Source organism: Mustela nivalis (assembly GCF_964662115.1).
Source record: "Mustela nivalis genome assembly, chromosome: X".
In the NCBI taxonomy this organism is placed as follows: domain Eukaryota; kingdom Metazoa; phylum Chordata; class Mammalia; order Carnivora; family Mustelidae; genus Mustela; species Mustela nivalis.
In genome coordinates, this window is record NC_139040.1 from 92,613,609 (window position 1) to 92,632,939 (window position 19,331).

Here is a 19,331-nt window from a genome sequence, read left to right on the forward strand (position 1 = left end):
TTATTTGGTTTGTGTTCCTTGTAGTTTAATCTTTTATTCTGAAATGATTTTTCCTTTTAATTCCAAATATTTCCTGAGATCTATCAAGTCATTTCTGAGTTTTTCTACTATTAATTTTATGTTTTCTTTCACTGTTTTACATTTTTTTCTCTCTTTTTAAAGCTTTTATTTTCAAAGAATTTCTACACCCAACCCAGGGCTCAAACCCATAGCCCCGAGATTAAGAGTCACACGCTCCACTGACTGAAGCAGCCGGGCGCCCCTTACATCATTTTCTTCATATCTTTTAGCTTGTTCAAAGTAGCTGGCTCGGGGGTAGAGCTCAGGGGTAGAGCATTTGACTGCAAAGTAGCTGGCTATAGCTTTGATCTGTTCTGTAGGCGTGGGTTTCTAGCACGCCTTCATTGTCTCTTAGGGTGGTAGTCTTCCTCTTATCCTCATAGCGACATTGTATGGGATTTTCCTTGTACGTTTTTTATTGCTCTTCTTTATACAAAATTAGTTTTCCTTAACTTTTGGAGGGAGGTGGGGTTCAGGGTAGCTTCTTAAATGTCAGAGCTCCCTCTTCTGTTGTTTTTGCATAGTGCTAAAAATTATGGCAACTTGTTTCGAAGACTTCTTCACTCTCTATTCACCTACTTTTATCTGGGCATTCTCTTTCTTTACTGAGGTAGGCTAGATTGTTTCTTCCTAAAAGAAATCCAAGTCCTAATCCCTGAAACCTGTGTTACCATAAAAGGACTTTGCAGATGTGATTATAAGGATTCGAGGTGAAGAGATTATTCTGAATTATCCAGGTGGCCCTAACCGCAATAGAATGTGTCTTTGTACAAGGGAGGCAAAGGGAGATCCCACAAATAGAAGAGAAGAAAGAAATGTGATATGTAGGCAGATATTGGAGTGATGGGGCTACAAGCCAAGGAATGCCAGCAGCCACCAGAGGCTGGAAAAAGCAAGGAATGAATTCTCCCTTAGAACTCACAGAGGGAGCATGATCCTGCCAGCACCTTGATCTTGGCCCAGAAATACTGATTTGGGACTTCTGGCCTCCAGAACTGTAAGAGAATAAATATCTTTTGTTTTAAGTCACACAGTTTGTGGTAATCTGTCCTAGCTGCCATAGGAAACAGGCTTTGGTGCTGGAAGAATGGTGTTACTATAAGAAATCTCAAAAAATGTGAAAGTGACTTCAGAATAGGGTAACTGGGTAATAGGTGGAGGCTGGAAGGATGGTAAGGAACAGGACAGGAAAAAAAAAAAAGCCTAGATTGCCTAGAAATAGAAATCCAGATGCAGAAGGTGCTGCTGGTGAGGGCTCAGAGGTAAGGAACATGGTAGAAAAGCCTATTTTGTCTTAGAGAAGATAGACAATTATATAGATATAGACATTCAACAAAATGTTGGCATAAATATGAGCCTTCAAGTGTTGCGCATGAGGGTTCAGAAGGAAATGTGGAACATCTTGCTGGAAACTGGAGGAAAAGCGATCCTCATTATATCTAAACAGGGAATGTAGCTTAATTGTTTCTACAGTGATAGGGAGAGCAGAACTTCTTTTTTTAAAAAGACAGATTTTTTTAAAAAGATTTTATTTATTTATTTGACAGAGAGAGAGATCACAAGTAAGCAGAGAGGCAGGCAGAGAGAGAAAGAAGCAGGCTCCCTGCAGAGCAGAGAGCCCGATGCGGGACTCGATCCCAGGACCCCGAGATCACGAACTGAGCTGAAGGCAGAGGCTTTAACCCACTAAGCCACCCAGGCACCCACTGCGGAAATTTTTTAAGCAAAGTGTTGAAGGTGTAGCCTGGTTTCTCCTTGCTGCTTATAGGAAAAAGTGGGAGGAAACAGGAGAAACTGAAGGAAGAACTGCTGAGCAAAAAAGTCACCAACGCTTGAGGATTTGGGAAGATCTCAGCCTATCCAGATTGCAGAAGGCGCTAAAATTAGGAGATTCACTGTCAGGAAAGCACGTTCTGGAGATGGTGCCAAGAGTGTGGCCAGATAACCTTTTGCTATTACCGAAGAGATCAAGCCTTTGACTCAGTGATCCCCTCCACCTTCACAGCGGAAGCCAGAAGTAGAGATGGGATTAATGAGGGAAGCACGTGTTGAGGCACCTTTTCTCCAATGGTGTGAATCCCTGTGACATAGAGAGGGGACCCGCAAGGTTTTTGAGACCGTTATGTCATCGGAAATACTGCCAGTGTGGACTGAAAGGGACAAAGATAGGATGAAATGAAATGAAGGCTGGCAGATTCCTGAAACAAGAAACAGGCTTCTGAAACTCCTCAGCTTTGAACGTGCATTACCCTTCCAGAAAAAGCATGAATGAGTGGAGTTTGGGGTGGGGTAGGGTCTCAAGCTATGAACGATTATTTCCCAGACTTAAAGTCTGATGACCGTCTCTGCCCTCCTGGATTGCAAAATGGCTCAGTGACAAAGGCTTTCTATTTTCCTTCTATTTTTCTCTCTCTTTGGAAATAGGAATGTCTATGACATTTATCCTATGCCTGTCTCACCATTGTATTTGGGGAGGTGGTTTTAATTTGTTTTCTTGTTTCACAAGTGCACAGATTGAGCAAAATTTTGTTCCAGGATGGCATACTAAAAGAAAGCATTCATCCTTGATTCAAATGATGAGATTTAATACTTCTGAGCTGATGATCTTTAGATGAAATTTTGGACTTGAGTTGACACTGTCATGTGTTGGCCCTTTTAAGGGTGTTGGGGTAGCGTGAATGTATTTTGTATGTGGAATGGACATCGATATTTGGGGACTAGAGGGTGGACTATGGTAGGTTGAATAACAGCTCCCCGAAGATATCCTCATGTTAACTCCTGGAACAGTGAATGTTAGATTATTTGACCAAAAAAAAAAAAAAAAAAAAGACTTTACAGGTATGACGGTCTTAAGATAAGGCGTTAAATTAGGGGTCTCGAAGATAGAGCGATCACCTTGGATTATCCAGATGGGCCTTAAAGGCCATCACAAGTGCTCTTACAAGAGAGAGGAAGAGATGACATGGGCAGAAGAGGAGATGATAATGTGACCACAGAAGCAGATTGAAGTGATACAGCCACAAGCCAAGGAATGCCTGCAGCCTCGGGAGGGAGCTGAGCTCTGCTGACACCATGATTTTAGCCTAGAGATGCCAATTCAGAGTTCTTGCTTCCAGAACTGCGAAAGAAGAAATTCATTGTCTTAAGCCACCGTAGGAAATGAATACACTCACTGTCGACTGTTCTAACCTGCTCAATTTTTATTTCACCCCCCGCAGTTTCTCCTCTCCACCCCCAGATCCCCGTGCAAGGAGAGAGACCCCCATGGATCAGTATGGTAAAGGGTTAATTCAGCCCCACTGGAGTATCCAAACCTCACACTTTCCTAAGAAAGTTTTGGCCCTTGAACAGCTCCTGGGACACAACTTCTAAGACCTTGGAATATCCTGCCTGTTAAGAATATCTTTGTTTGGGGCACCTGGGTGTCTTAGTCGGTTAAGCATCCACCCTCGGTTCGGGTCATGATCCCAGGGTCCTGGGATAGAGCCCCATATTGGGCTCCTTGCTCAGTGGGGAGTCTGCATCTCCCTCTCCCTCTGTCACTGCCCCTGATTGTGTTCTCTCTCTCTCCCTCTCTCTGTCAAATAAATAAATAAAATCTTAAAAAAAAAAAAAAAAGAGTTCACAGGAATTAGGTTGCTCCACCCCACTCAGACCTTACCACAGACCCTTTGCACTTGCTTCTCACTGCATGGAGCAAAACACCTGCCTGTTTCCGCTGCTAAATTCATGCTGGCCTACCATACCAGATGATTGTTTTGGCATTCTCCTGTTCTCAGGTTTGTCAAATGCCAGTTACTTCTTTCTGCTTTTTCCCATTCAAATAACTATATCATAGAGTTCCTGTGGCTGTTGGTAACTTGTCCTCACCCACACGTCTTTTGAGACTCATGGACATTTCCTCTATCTATTGCTGTGTAAATAAACCACACCAAAACATAGTGGCTTAGAATAATAACCATTTTATCGCTCATCATTATCTGGGTCTCGAACTTGGGGAGGGCATAGTGGGGAGGGCTTGTTTCTTCTTCATATGATGTCAGAGACAGCTAAGGCGGGGTCGAACGGTCTGAGATGATTTCATCACATGCCTGGGACCTCAGTGCTGGTTGGGAGCTGGGGCTTCAGTCCTCATGCACATGGTCTGTTTTGAAAATACTGTCTCATTGTCCAGGGTCTCTGTCTTCAAAAGGATAGAGTCCCCTGCTTGTGCTCTCTCTTTTTCTCTGCCAAATAAATAAATAAAATCTTAAAAAAAAAAAGAAAATCATTCTAAAGATTTTTTTTTGAGAGAGAGAGAGAGAAAGCGAGTACAGAGGGAGGGACAGAGGGAGAAGCTGACTCCTCACTGAGCAGGGAGCCCAATGTCGGACTTGATCCCAGGGACCCTGGGCTCATGACCTGAGCTGAAGCCAGACACTTAACCGACTGAGCTACTCAGGTACCTGGAAGTGAAAACGTTCTAAATGTTTCATGCTCCTGAGAAATTAGGGGTAAATGCAGATAATGTGTGTGTTCAATCTACCAATAGAGAAAATCTGAATCATGTTCATAGTGGAAGAGTAATAACAGTAGATTGATAAGCACAGTTGAACATCCAAATTACTAAGAAAGGGAAAAGGAGATTGAACAGAAACTTGACAGAGACAGCAAATGTAAGGAAATGGAAAAAGAATGAGCAACAGAGACAGTCCTTCTGAATAGAAGACACAAAATCAGGCATATCATTAACAAACGCAGTAAGAGACTGGGGAATTGGGTTTAAAAAACAAGAGTTCTTGGATGCCTGGGTGGCTCAGTCAGTTGAGCATCTGCCTTCAGCTCATGATCCCAGGACCCTGGGATTGAGTCTTGAATTGGGCTCCCTGCTCAGTGGGGAGCCTGTTTCTCCCTCTCCCTCTGCCTGCTGCCTGGGCACATGCTCTCTTTCTGACAGGTAGATGGATAAAATCTTTTTAAAAAAAACAAAACAGAACAAGAATTCTGTGTTGTTTACTAAAAGAGGCAAAATTTAACAATAGCAAAGGATACATATCAGGTAAATGCAAGCAGAATGAAAGCAGGTCTGATGATATAATTATCAAGTTAAATTTGATGGCTAAAAGCATTCAACAGATAAAAAGAGATATTACATAATAATAAAGTCTACCTTTGGTGAAGATATAATATGTATAAACCTTTACAAAAACACAAATAGAATGAGCAAAAATAATAGAGATGAAACAAAACCTTAAAATCATAATTTATAGTGAAAGATTATACCTCTTTCAGAATATGATGAATCAAGTTAACAAAAACAAAGGCAAAAAAAGATATGAAAATTATAATCAATAAGATATTTAATACACATAAAAAGAACTTTATATCTTTTTTAATTTTATTTTTTTAAGACTTTGTTTATTTATTTGACAGGGAGAGAGAGACAGCGAGAGTGGGAACACAAGCAGGGGGAGAGGGAGAGGGCGAAGCAGGCTCCCCACCTAGCAGGAAGCCAGATGCGGGGCTCCATCCCAGGACCCTGGGATCATGACCTGAGCTGAAGGCAGACATTTAATGACTGAGCCACCCAGGCGCTCCTATCTTTGTTTTAAAAAGATTTTATTTATTTACTTGAGAGAGAGTGTATGCAAGCTGGAGGGAGAGGGGAAAAGAATCTGAAGGAGACGCTGTGCGGAGAGTGGAGCCTTGCCACTTGCTTGTTTCCCAGGACCTGAAATGAAGACCTGAGCAGAAACCAAGGGCCAGACAATCAACCGACTCAGCCAGCCAGGCACACCAAGAACTTTATATCTTACAAAGAGACTATATAATCCCATGTCCTTGCAACATTAAAAGACATTCAGTTGTCCCACCTGGCCTAAGAGAAATGATGAATACATTTTTAAAAAGTAGGACCTTCACAGATCATTTCCTGTGATAATAGTCAGTAAGAACAGGAATAAATTAAAATGTTACCGAAATACCTTAACCAGCTGGAAGTTAAGAAGCACTTTCCTAAATAAATCATGATGAAAGGGGTCTATGTTTCATAAACTCTACCAGCTCCTAGAGAAAGGTGGAAATTTTCCAATTTATTTTATGAAAGAATAACCTTAATGCCCAAACGGAAATATATTGCTCAAAAAACAAGATGATTGGAGATAACCTTTCATAAATGTGAACGAAAAATTCTAAATGAAGTATCCACATAACAAATCCAGACGTGTCTCCAGAAAACAAGGGGCTCCTGGGTGGCTCAGTCAGTTAAGCATCCAACTGTTGATTTCAGCTCAGGTCATGATCTCAGGGTTGTGAGATCAAACCCCACCTCTGGGGCTGTCTCTGTCTCCTTCTGCCTCCCCACCACCCCCCACCACGCATGTGCTCTTTCTTTCTCTCTAAAAAAAGAAAACGAAAAAAAATACACCATAACCATTAAGATGATTCTAAAAATGCTAGTGTAGTTTAATATTTATAAGTCAATCAACAGATGTCATTACCCCAACACTTTAGAAAAGTTACATAATGCTATTGATATTTCAAAAGTATATGACATAATTCTAGCCATTATATTAATAGTAAAAACTCAAAATAACAGTAGAAGAAAACTACTTAGGGTGCCTGGGTGGCTCAGTCGGTTAAGCATCTGCCTTCAGCTTGGGTCATGATCCTGCTCTCCTGGGATCAAGCCCCACATCAGGCTCTTTGCTCAGCAGGGAGCCTACATCTCCCTCTGCCTGCTGCTCCCCCTGCTGTGCTCTCTCTCTCTGTCAAATAAATAATAAAATCTTTTAAAAAAAGAGTCTGTTTCTTTTTTTCTTTAAGATCCTGTTTATTAAGAGTTTCTTAATAAATTTAAATTTAAATAGTCACATGAGCTTAGTGGCTACTGTACTGAACAGTTAACACAATAAAAAGAATCATAGCAAGTATTGGATAAATGAGAAAATATTATCTATATCTGATAGGTTGTACAATTAGAAAACGAGACACTATATACTAAGAAGCTACCAGAATTGGCAGGTAGTTTTGATAATGGGCTGGATACAAGATAAAATTATAAAAATAGGTATTTTCTTCCTATACTAATAGTAAGCAGATAGGAATAACAAGCAGGCCTTAACATTGACAACAAAAATATTGTGACTATCTGAGAACGAATTTAACCAAAAAAGACGATGGACTTACAAGAAGACGACAAAATGTCATTGCCATATATAAGACATAATCAAGTGGAGACTCATGAAATCTCTAGATACAAAGGCTTATTGTAACGAAAAGCATTGACTCTTCCCAAACTATTATATTAGGGTAATATAATTCCAATCAGAATCCCAAAAGTTTTGTTTTGTTGGGGTTTTGGGGAGGGGGTAGTGTTCATTTTGAAACTTCATTTTAAACTTCAGGGAGTTGTTAGAAAAATAAATTTGTGGGCGCCTGGGTGGCTCAGTGGGTTAAGCCTCTGCCTTTGGCTCAGGTCGCCCATTGGGCTCTCTGCTCAGCAGGGAGCCTGCTTCCCTTCCTCTCTCTCTCTCTCTCTCTCTCTCTGCCTACCTCTCTGCCTACTTGTGATCTCTGTCAAATAAATAAATAAATAAATAAATAAATAAGAAAAATAAATTTGCAAGAAAAGAACTCCTTTGGGGCGTCTGGGTGGCTCAGTGGGTTAAGCTGCTGCCTTCGGCTCAGGTCATGATCTCAGGGTCCTGGGATCGAGTCCCACATCAGGCTCTCTCCTCAGCAGGGAGCCTGCTTCCCTCTCTCTCTCTATGCCTGCCTCTCCGACTACTTGTGATTTCTCTCTGTCAAATAAATAAATAAAATCTTTAAAAAAAAAAAAAACTCTTTTGAAATCAGATTGCAGAGACACAATCAAGAAAGAGTTCAGGTCAGGCAAAAAATATGTGTGACCTTGTATGAACAAAGTGATATTTAATTCAGGGGATACAAGGCAGTGTGTTTCATAAACAGTGCCACGTGGCCCTGTTGAATTTTACCTGAGCCCTGTGATCCTGGTAAACAGTGAAGGCTGAGAAATCCCCTTATTCTTTCATGTTCTGGAAAACTGCTTACTGCTAAGAACTCCCCTTTCCTCCCTGACTTAGACAGGACTCGTGGATGCTCCTGTTCTTTACGTATGACAAGGACAGACGCAGACCTTCCAAATTCCCAGTCCTTGCCTCATAAACACTGACTTTGTTTCAGAACAAAATGCTTGTTACCAAACGGCAGTCGAGTCTCTCTCTTTCCTGCAGCCTCCTGAACTCGGCTTGTCCCCAAGTCTGAGACACACAAAAGATTGTGGAATGGGCCCTCTCTTCTCAGCCTCCCCTGGGAGGGAATCAACCGGCCACAGTAGGTGCTTTCCCTTCAGATCCTATTGGCCTTCTCCTGCTAAAGCAGTTCCTCTCTCACAGATTATGCTTATCTCGGCTTGCCTCCTCCTTACCCGTCTACAAATTAGAAGCCTTTTTCTGCTTGGTTATGAGATAATTGCAGATTTCTAAAATGGAAGCTTTCTCCCTATTTGATACAGGAAGAACAAACCTTGACCTTAGCCTCATACCATACATCACAGTAAATTCCAACTAGATTTAAAAAATTAAAGCAATAAAAAGGAAATAAATGTTAAGACTCTTTTGGGGGGCGGATGTGGAATGGGGGAGGAGGACCATGCAAGACAGGAAATACAGAGGCCAGGAAAGAAAGCTTAGACATTTCAATTGAGAGAATGCGTCTTTCTAATTACATATCGAAGGACACCTATAAAATGCAAAGGAGAATAAGAGTTAGGGGGAAATACTGTGGTGCAACTCACGAAGGGTTGCTATCCGTAATGCACAAAGAGCTTCTACAAATCGATAAGAAAAGACAAATCACTCCAAAGTAAATTGGACAAAGGATATGAAGATCTGCAGAAGAGAAAATCCAAGGGGTCAACAAACAGAAAAAGATCCTCTGTTGCAGAAGTAGTCAGAAAATGCAAATTAAAGCGATTAAACAGTACTGGCCATCGCACTGGCAAACATGAAAGCATCAACATCTAGTGCTGAAAAGATTTGCCTCAATGAACTCCTATTTTGCTGCTGGCAGTAGGCATGTTACAATCTTTTGGGCAACTGATTTGGCTGTATGTATTTGACAACGAACTACCCTCACCTGAATTTAATAATATTAAACTTCAAAATATAGAAGGCAAAAATAGACTAGCACAAGGAAAACCTGACCTAAAAATACAGTGGGAGAATGTCTCACCACTCTCAGGAACTCATGGGGCAAGCAGAAGAAAATCATCAGGAAGGAAATACATTTTTAAGGCCCGACTAACAAGCTTGAGCCAACAAACGCATATGTTCAACCCAACAACTGGAAAATACAATCTTTTAAATCAGATGAAACATTTCTGAAACCTGGGCCCGTGCTTGAGCCATAAGGCAAGTTTCAACAAATTTCAAAGACTCAGCATCCTTCAGACAAAATTCCCAGACCACGATGCGATTAGGTGAGAAAACACTAATATTAGATTAACTTTGTGTGTGTTTGGGAGAATGAAAAATGGTGTCAGGAACTGTAAACTTTTCTGCACTCCCTCTACCTTCCTTCGTGGTATCATTAATTCCAGAGGAGTATGTGACAAAACTCCCCATGCTCTGGGAAACGCTGGGCTGGGCTGTTCTCCCCGTCCCAGCGGCCTGAAAAAAAAAGCCCCATTCCCTTGCCCTAGGAGTCCCGGAGAAGTTTTGCAGGTTGGACAATGGACTTCTAAATAATTCATGGGTTAAAAGGGGGAAAAACTTACAAGTTAGCACTTGAAACCAAACACTAATGGAAAGCCATCAAAACTTGGATCTTTGGAACTTTTAGCCTGAAGGCTTTCATAAGGACACCAGGAAGGCTGATCACTTGATTTAAAAAAAAAAAAAAAAAAAAAAAAAAAGATGAAATGCCCCACCACTGGTATCTTGGGGCCCCCCAGTTCGTCGCTCCACGGATCCTTGGTCCCCAGCGCTAAATCGCCGGAGCTCCCCGCGCCCAGAGTGGTTAAACTCTCGCTGCGGGCGACTTCCGCTTCCTGGCCTAAATCTGACACGTACTGTTCTCCCCCCCCCCCCCCACCCGCCCGTGGCAACCACCCAGGGTCGGTGACAGTCGAGGAGCCCGGCGATGCCCTCAGCCGAGGCGGGGACAGAGAGGCGCCGGCAGGTGGGCACGTTGCGGCGCCCTGGGCCCCGCCGCCGCCGCGAGCCACCCGCGCCCGCCAGGGGCCGTCCCGTTTGCTCTAGAAGGAGAGCTGGGGCGGAGGCCGGGGCGGGGGCGGGCCAGGCTGTGGACCCGCGGCTTGGAGGGGTCTTTCTAGCGGGGACCCGGTGGCAGGACGCGAGTTGGGGGGTGAGAGGGTGGCCTAGCGGCGCGTGAAGAAGCCGCGGCTCCCCCGGGGATGCGGCCCGAGGGCGGGGCTCCTGAGCGCCAGGAAAGGCGAGCGCCGGGGCCTGCGTCCGGGCGGCCACAGCGGAGAAGGTGGCGCGAGCGGGAGAAGTGCCGGCTGCACAGCCCGCGCTCCGGCCGGGTCGGCTCCCGGGAGACACCGCAGGGCCAGATCCGGCCGGGGCCCGCCCGCTCCGCGGCCGAAATGAGCACCCTTCCAAGATGGCGACGCCCGTAGAGACACTCCCGAGGGGCCAGCCATGTTAGCCGCCTGACAAAGTCACTAAAGAACATTTGAAAGCCCGCCTCTCCACCGCCACGCACACGCGCTAACACGGCGCGAGGGCACCCCTATGGGACTGCGGCCGGCCGGCCGCTCCCAGGCTGACACTGAGCATGTGCACGGTCAAGTCCAGACACGGAAGGGTCCCTCAGAGGTAGTTTCCACACTTAGGGTTCCGGGACGTGAGTTTAACAGAGGCGGCAGAGTTGGGCCATGGAAGCACTGACATGATTATGGGGGTGTGGTGACATGGATTTCGCACTCAGTGATGCTACTCCGTAGGGTGAGTGATGAGGCTTCTCTGAAGTCCATTAGGTAGGAGGGGCGTGGAGTGAGTGACACGGATTTGGGGTGACTGATGGGGTCAGTGGGGAAAATAAAATGCGTAGTCTGCAGGTTGAGTGATGAGGGTCCTGGGGGTCTATAGGGTGAGCAATGAGGACACTGTGGGGGAGAGTGGTGAGGATTCTCAGAAGTCACTGATGGGGTCTTGCGGTGTAAGTGATTGGACCCGTGGGGTAAGTTATGGGTGTCTGTGGGGTGATTGATAGGGTATTAGTGGAGTAAGTGATAGGGGCCTGCAAGATGAACGATTGGACTTCAGTAGGTGAGTGGTGAGGGTGTTTGGGAAGTAATGGGTGGTCTGAGGAGTGAATGGTGGAGAGTTTGTGCGGTGAGTATTGAAGGATCAGTGAATGAATGATTCGGACCATAGGGTGACTTGCATGGTCTGTGAGGTGCATGGTGGGGTTTATTGAGTGGACGGTCAACGTTTCTGTGGCATCAATCACGCATTTATTTGGTACTGATTGGTGGAAGGCCAATGGAATCAGATCTGCTGCCTCAGCGATGGGTGGTCTTAAACCAAGATGAAATTGTCTCAAAACCTTACTTTGACTTTGTTGGACCTCCTGTATTTTTGTTTTCTGCATCATTAATTTCTCCCCTTGATTTCATTATTTCTCTTCTTTCGGTTTTTTCTTTTATTCTTAAGGTTTTATTTATTCACTTGACAGAGAGAGCGAGAGCACAGCAGGGGGAGTAGAAAGAGAGAAGCAGACTCCCCACTGAGCAAGGACCCCAGTGCTGGGCTCCATCCCAGGATGCAGCAATCATGACCTGAGCTGAAGCCAGAGGCTTAACCTACTGAGCCACTCAGGCTCCCTCTTTTATTCTTTTCTTCTTTTAATTCCTAAGTTGAATGCTTATCTCATTAATATTCAGTCACTTTTCTTTTATAATATAAGCTGTAAGTTCATGAATTTTTCTCTAAGAACACTTTAGCTCCATGTAACAAATTTTGATACATAACATTTTCACTACAGTTCACTTCAAATGTTTTCTAATTTCTGTTGTGGTTTCCTTTCTGATCCCATAGTTATTTAGATATGAGATTCTGATTTTCCAGAAAGTTGACATTTTTGTTACTGATTTCACTCAGAGACTGTCGTCTGAGTGCAGAAATGGATGTTCCTTAAAGTGGATGGTATGTATTGAACTTTAAATTATTTTCCAAACCTTTTGTAAAACTGGTACTCCCACCAACAACATATAAAAGGGCTCACTCCGGGGGCGCCTGGGTGGCTCAGTCTGTTGAGCATCTGTCTTGGCCTGGGGTCTTGATCTCGGGGTCACATCCCTGATTCGGGCTCCACACTAGGGAGGGGAGTCTGCTTCTCTGTCTCCCTCTGCCTCTTCCCCCATCCTAGACCACCCCTTCCCCGCTTGTGCTCTCTCTAATAAATAGATAAAATCTTTAAAAATTGAAAAAAATTGAAAAAATAAAAGAGCTCGTTCTAACATCCTCTCCCACACTGAATTTTGCTGCTTTTTAAATTTTCCCCATTCTGAGGGCCAGACAGAATGGTATCTGTTTTTACTTTGGTAAAGTAAATGGTATCTAGTATCTTGTTTTATTTTGATATGCATTTTCCTGGCAACTGATGGTTGAATACCTTTGAATGGGTTTTTTAAAGTTTTCATGTCCTTTGCTGTTTTTTCCCTTTAGGTGGTTTGTCTTTTTAATTTGTGAATATTAACCTCCTGTCATTTATTGTGATCTTTTCCCTTTTATCTGTCTCTATATCTTGATTTTTGAAAGATGTTTTCACATATAATTAGAAAAAATAATCATCCAATCAGAGATACCGGTCTTTTTCCTTTTCAGGTTCTGAGTATCTTCTGTTGCTTAGTGAGTTCTCTCCACTTCATGCTTAAACAAATATATGCCTGAAGTTTAACATTTGTATTGTTTTAATTTTTAAAGATTACTTGTTTATTTATTTATTTGACAGAGAGAGATCACAAGTAGGTAGGGAGGCAGGCAGAGAGAGGGAGAAGCAGGCTCCCCGTTGAGCAGAGAGCCTGACTCGGGACTCAATTCGAGGACGCCGAGATCCTGACCTGAGCTGAAGGCAGAGGCTTAACCCACTGAGCCACCCAGGTGCCCCTAATCTTTTTAAAATTAAATTTCAGTCCAGCTGGAATTTACTCTGGTGTATGGTGTGAGATGAGATTGAAGTTTGTATTTCCCATTTGGATAGTGTATTTGCTGGCACCAATCATTACATGAATACACTTTTCTAATTCAACTGCATGCCACTTTTGTCACATAAATTTCCAAATGCATATTGCTCTATATCTGAGCTCTTTCCTTCTGATATATGTTTTCTACTCCCCTTTAAAAAAGTGTATTGACTTTTAGAAATAATTTTAATATCAAATAATGCTAGCCTCTTCACTGTTCCTTTTCTTAATTTTTTGGTTGTTTTCTTTAATTTTTTTAAAAGATTCTATTTATTTATTTGAGAGGGAGAGAAAGGTAGAGAACACGAGTGGGGGACATGTCAGAGGGAAGGGGGAACCAGACTCCCTCCCCCCGTGCCTGACACGGGGCTGGATCCCAGGACCCCGAGATCATGACCCGAGTCATAGGCAGATGCGTAACCAACTGAACCATCCAGGCACCCTTGTTTAATATTCTTTAGCATTTATTCTTCCATGTGAATGTTAAAACCATCTTATTTTGTTTCAAAACAGCCATTAAAACTATGTATTTTGTAGTTTTCTTTTTTGAAAGATTTATTTATTTATTTATTTGAGAGAGAGAGAGGGAGAGAGTGCATGAGAGTTAGAGGAAGGGCAGAGGGAGAGAATCTCAAGCAGATTCCCCACTGAGCGAGCAGCCTGACTAAGGGCTCGATCTCATAAGATCATGACCTGAATCGAAACCAAGAGCTAGAGGCTCAACTGAGGCCCCCAGGAGCACCTGTTGTTTTCTTCTTATAGACCCAGCACCTTTTTTTAAAAGATTTTGTTTATTTGACAGAGAGAGAGAGAGAGAGAGAGATCACCAGTAGGCAGAGAGGCAGGCAGAGAGAGAAGGGAGAGCAGGTCCCCCCAGAGCAGAGAGCCCAATGTGGGGCTCGATCCTGGGACCCTAAGATCATGGCCTGAGCTGAAGGCAGAGGTTCAACCTACTGAGCTACCCAGGCGACCCACCCAGCACCTTTTTATTTTAAAAATTGCATTCTTTAATATTTTACCTTTATTTTTGTCACCATGGTGAAAAACATACTTTTTCTGTTTCCAAAGGAAGAAAAGATCTATCAATTTTTATTTTCTTTTTTAAAAAATTTCTTATCCAGTGCAATGATCAGATTCTCATGTGAATTCTAGTTGATTTTTATAGTCTCATAGTTTTCCTAGCTAGATTATCCAGTTAACAATGATACTCTCTTTTTCTTCCAAATATTTATTCTGATACCTCATCTTCTCTTGCATTAGCTAGCACTTTCAGAACAATGTTGAATGTTACTTGATAGAGGTTATCCCTATTTTGTTGCTAATTTGAAAGTGAAAGGTGCTCATTCATTCATTCATTTATTTGCTCATTCATTTATTCATACATTCGACAACCATTTATTGAGTACTTTCCCCTTGCCAAGAGACTGGGTTTGAAATCCTGCATGGCCACTTACTAGCTACATGATCTTTTTTTTTTTCTAACAGATTTATTGATATAATTCATCTGCTATAAACTTACGGTAAACTATCCATTCAAAGCTTACAGTTTGGTGGTTTTAAGTATATTCATAGAGTTGTGCAACCACCACCACAATCTAATTTTAGAATATTCTATAACCTCAAAAAGAAAAGTGGTACTCATTCCTCATTCCTATTCTGTATCACCCTGCTGCAGGCAACCCCTTTCTGTCTCTGTAGATTGAGCTGTTCTAGGCTTTTCATATAAATGGGGTCATACAACAGGTGGTCTTTTGTGACTCTCTTCTCACATTTACCATAATGTTTTCAAGATTCATTCATGTGTGTGACAGCATTATTGGTATTTCATTCCTTTTTTATTACTGAATAATATTCTTTTGTGAGGATATACCACATTTTGTTTTCCCATTCATCAGCTGAGGGACGTTTGGGTTGTTGCCACTTTTAACTACAATGAATAATGCTGCTGTGAACATTTGCGTCCGCATTTTTGTGTGAACATCTATTTCCATTCTCTGGGGAGTGAAATTGCTAGATCATATGGTACCTCTATGTTTAACACTTGGAAGAACTGCCAAACCGTTTTTCAAAATGGCTGTGCCATTTTACATCCCACCAGGAATGCATGTAGGTTCCAATTAGTCACAGCTCCACCAACACTTGTTACTGTCTTTTTTTATTCTAGCCATCCTAGTGGGTGGGAAGTGCTATCTCATTGTGGTTTCGACTTCTATTTCTCTAATGACTACTGATATTGAATATCTTTTCATGTGTGCAATGGACTGAATGTTTGGGTCAATTCAAATCCTTTGCCTATTATTAATTGAGTGATTTGTTGTTGTTGTTGTTGTTGTTGTTGTTTTTAAAGATTTTATTTATTTGTCAGAGAGAGAGAGGGAGGGAGAGCGAGCACAGGCAGACAGAATGGCAGGCAGAGACAGAGGGAGAAGCAGGCTCCCTGCCGAGCAAGGAGCCCGATGTGGGACTTGATCCCAGGACGCTGGGATCATGACCCGAGCCGAAGGCAGCTGCTTAACCAACTGAGCCACCCAGGAATCCCAGTGATTTGATTTTTTATTATTGAGTTGTAAGTGTTCTTGATATGTTCTGGATAGAAGTCCCTTGTCAGATATGTGATTTGCATGTATTTTGTCCCATTTTGTGGTTATCTTTTCACTGTCTTGGTGGTTGACTTTGTAGCACAAAAGTCTGTGATTTTGCTACAGTCCAGTTTATCTATTTTTTTTCCTTTTGTTTCTTGTGCTTTTGATGTCATAAACTTTTCTTTCCCCATGGAATTATATTGCAACGCTTATCTAAAATCAGTTGACTGTGCGAGCCCTAGCTGGTTCAGTCAGTTAACAGTCTGGCTCTTGATTTTGGCGGGCCTTGATCTCAGGGTTGTACCATCAAGCCCTGCATAGGGCTCCTCGCTCAGCAGGGAGTTAGCTTGTGTCTTGCCCTCTGCCCCTCCCCCCACTCATGCTTGTGCGCACTCTCTCTCTCTCAAATAAATACAAATCTTTAAAATGGTAAATTTCAATTATTTTCTTTTCTCTGATTATTGGTCTTAACAGGTTTCTGCTTTGGGGGGGATTAATTTTGATAGTTTATGTTTGCTGGGGATTTTATATTCTCGCAGAGCTGCACATAATGCTTAGTTAAATTATTTTGTTCACTCCCACCTCATTGTTTGTTAAGACTGCCTTAGCTATTCTAGGGGCTGTGCCTTTTTGTATAAATTCTAGAATATGTTTGTCTACGGATGTTGAACATATTTTCATGTACTTATTTTCCCTCTTTGGTGAAATGTCTCTTCATGTCTTTTGCCCATTTTCTAATTGGATTGTTTGTTTCTTCAGAGTTTTTTTTGTTTGTTTGTTTCTCTTTTTTTTTAAGATTTTATTTATTTGTCAGAGACAGAGGGAGAGAGAGTGAGCGAGCACAGGCAGACAGAGAGGCAGGCAGAGGCAGAGGGAGAAGCAGGCTCCCTGCCGAGCAAGGAGCCCGATGTGGGACTCGATCCCAGGACCCTGGGATCATGACCCGAGCCGAAGGCTGCGGCCCAACTCGCTGAGCCACCCAGGCGCCCCACTCTGTAGCTTTTCATTTCATCCTCCTGACAGTGTTTTTGCAGAGCTACAGTTTTTAACCTGTTGAAGGCAAATATATGTATTTTTTTTCTTTTACTGATCATGTTTTTGGTGTCATATCTAACAACTTTTACTAAGCCCTAAGTCCTGATGATTTTCTCCCACATGGTCTTTTTTTTTAAGATTTTATTTATTTATTTGACACAGAGAGAGAGATCACAAGTAGGCATAGAGGCAGACAGGGGTGGGGGAAGCAGACTCCGTGCCGAGCAGAGAGCCTGATGCGGGGCTTGATTCCAGGACCCTGAGACCATGACCTGAATCGAAAGCAGAGGCTTAACCCACTGAGCCACCCAGGCGCCCTCCCACATGGTCTTCTAACAGTTTTATAGTTTTACATTTTACATTTGAATCTATGATCCATTTTGGGTTTATTTTTTACGAAGTGTGACACTTAGATTGAGATTCATTTTGTTTTTTTCCTTGTGAATGATCCGATTGCTCCAGCACCATTGTTGAAAAGACTTTCCTTCATTCATTGAACAGTTTTTGCACCTTTGTTAAAAAAAAAAAAAGTTAGTTGGCTATACTTTTTTTTTAAAGATTTTATTTATTTATTTGATAGAGATCACAAGTAGGCAGAGAGAGAGGGGGGAGTCAGGCTCCCCACTGAGCAGAGATCCCAATGTGGGGCTCGATCCCAGGATCCTGAGATCATGACCCAAGCTGAAGGCAGAGGCTTAAACCACTGAGCCACCCAGGCACCCCAGTTGGCTATACTTTTGTGGGGCTATTTCTGGGCCCTCTCTTCTGTTTCATTGCTCTATGTTTCCATCCCTTCATTAGTACCACATTGTCTTGATTCCTGTAGTTAAATTAAAAAGCTTGAGAAAACAGGTAGATTGATTTCTCCCATTTTATTCCTTGTCAGAATTGTTTTTAGCTAGTGTAGATCCTTTATTCTTCCACGTAAATTTAAGAATAACTGTGCCTATATCTACAAAAAATTCTTTTTTTAAAAGATTTTATTTATTTATTTGACAGAGATCATAAGTAGTCACAGAGGCAGGCAGAGAGAGAGGAGGAAGCAGGCTCCCCGCTGAGCAGAGAGCCCGATGCAGGGCTCCATCCCAGGACCCTGGGATCATGACCCGAGCTGAGGGCAGAGGCTTTAACCCACCGAGCCACCCAGGTGCCCCTCTACAAAAAATTCTTGTTGAGATTTTAATAGGAATTATATTAAGTCTGTAAATCAACTTGTGAAGAATTGGTATTTTTACTGCATTGAGGCTACCTGTCCATAAGCACAGTATCTGTCTCCATTTATTTAGATCTTTGTTGACTTCTTTCATCAACATTCTCTAGTTTTTAGCAGGCAAGGCCTGTGTATGTTTTGTTACATTTACACCTAAATATTTCACTTTCTGAGTGATGTAAAGTATTGTGTTTTTAATTTGTTTCATTATGTTCATTTGTAGTATATAAAAATACAGTGTTTTTGTGTGTTGTTTTGTGTCCCATAACCTTGCTAAAGTCACTTATTACTTCTAGAAGATTTTTTTGAAGATTTTATTTATTTATTTTATTTTTTTAAAATAATTTTTTATTTTTTTATTTTTTATATAAACATATATTTTTATCCCCGGGGTACAGGTCTGTGAATCACCAGGTTTACACACTTCACAGCACTCACCAAAGCACATACCCTCCCCAATGTCCATAACCCCTATTTATTTATTTGAGAGAGCAGGAGCGAACATGGGTAGGGGGGAGGGACAGAGGGAGAGAGAAAGCAGGGTCCCTGCTGAGTGTCCCATATGAGGCTTCATCCCAGGACCCTGATTTCCATTTCACTCAAGACTTCTATGTGATCCCTTCTGTGGGATCAGGGATCATGACCTGAGCTGAAGGCAAATGTTTAATCTACTGAGCCACCCAGTATCCCCTTCTTCTAGAAGTTTTTGTGTAGGGTCCTAGGGATTTTTTATCTGGACCATCATGTTACCTGCAAGTAGGGTCAGTTTTATTTCTTCCTCTTCAATTTCTATGCCTTTTGTTCTTTTTTCTTGCCTCATTGTACTGGCAAGAATTTTCATTACTGTATTGAATAAGAGTGGTGAGAGTTGACATCCTTGTGTTGTTCCTGATATTAGGGGGCAAACATTCATTCAGTCTCTCACTATTAAGTATGATGTTAGTTATAGTTTTTTTGGTAGATCTTATTTTTAGCAAGTTGGCAAAGTTAACCTTTATTCCAGGTTTTCTAAGAGTTTGGTTTTTTAAAATCATGAATGGGTGTCAGATTTTGTCAAAACCTTTTTCTGCATCAGTCGATATGATCATGTGATTTTTTTCTTCTGTGGCCTGTTAGTATGGTAAATTACATCAATTGATTTTCAAATATTGAACTAGTCTTGCATTCCTGGAATAAATACCAGTTGGTCATGGTGTATAATTCTCTTTGTATGTTGCTGAATTACATTTGC

The 19,331-nt window shown here is 42.2% G+C and overlaps 1 protein-coding gene and 1 long non-coding RNA gene across 5 annotated transcripts in view; one reads left to right on the top strand and one right to left on the bottom strand.

Annotated features, from left to right (window-relative positions):
- Window positions 1–4,002: 4,002 nt before the first annotated feature.
- LOC309856720 lies at window positions 4,003–10,152 on the bottom strand. The gene is made up of 2 exons (XR_014307329.1): window positions 9,839–10,152; window positions 4,003–4,286 (listed from the first exon to the last, which is right to left on the bottom strand). It is a non-coding gene; the product is annotated as an uncharacterized lncRNA (long non-coding RNA).
- A 1-nt stretch (window position 10,153) lies between these two features.
- Window positions 10,154–19,331, top strand: part of ZNF41 (zinc finger protein 41) — a 44,382-nt gene continuing 35,204 nt past the window's right edge. For 3 of the 4 annotated variants that reach the window (XR_014307328.1, XM_082718124.1, XM_082718122.1), the window contains exon 1: window positions 10,154–10,242. The gene's annotated coding sequence lies outside the window, so the exon portion shown is untranslated. Of the gene's footprint in view, window positions 10,243–10,319; window positions 11,031–19,331 lie in introns of those variants that run through there. The other variant, XM_082718123.1, reaches the window with a different exon arrangement.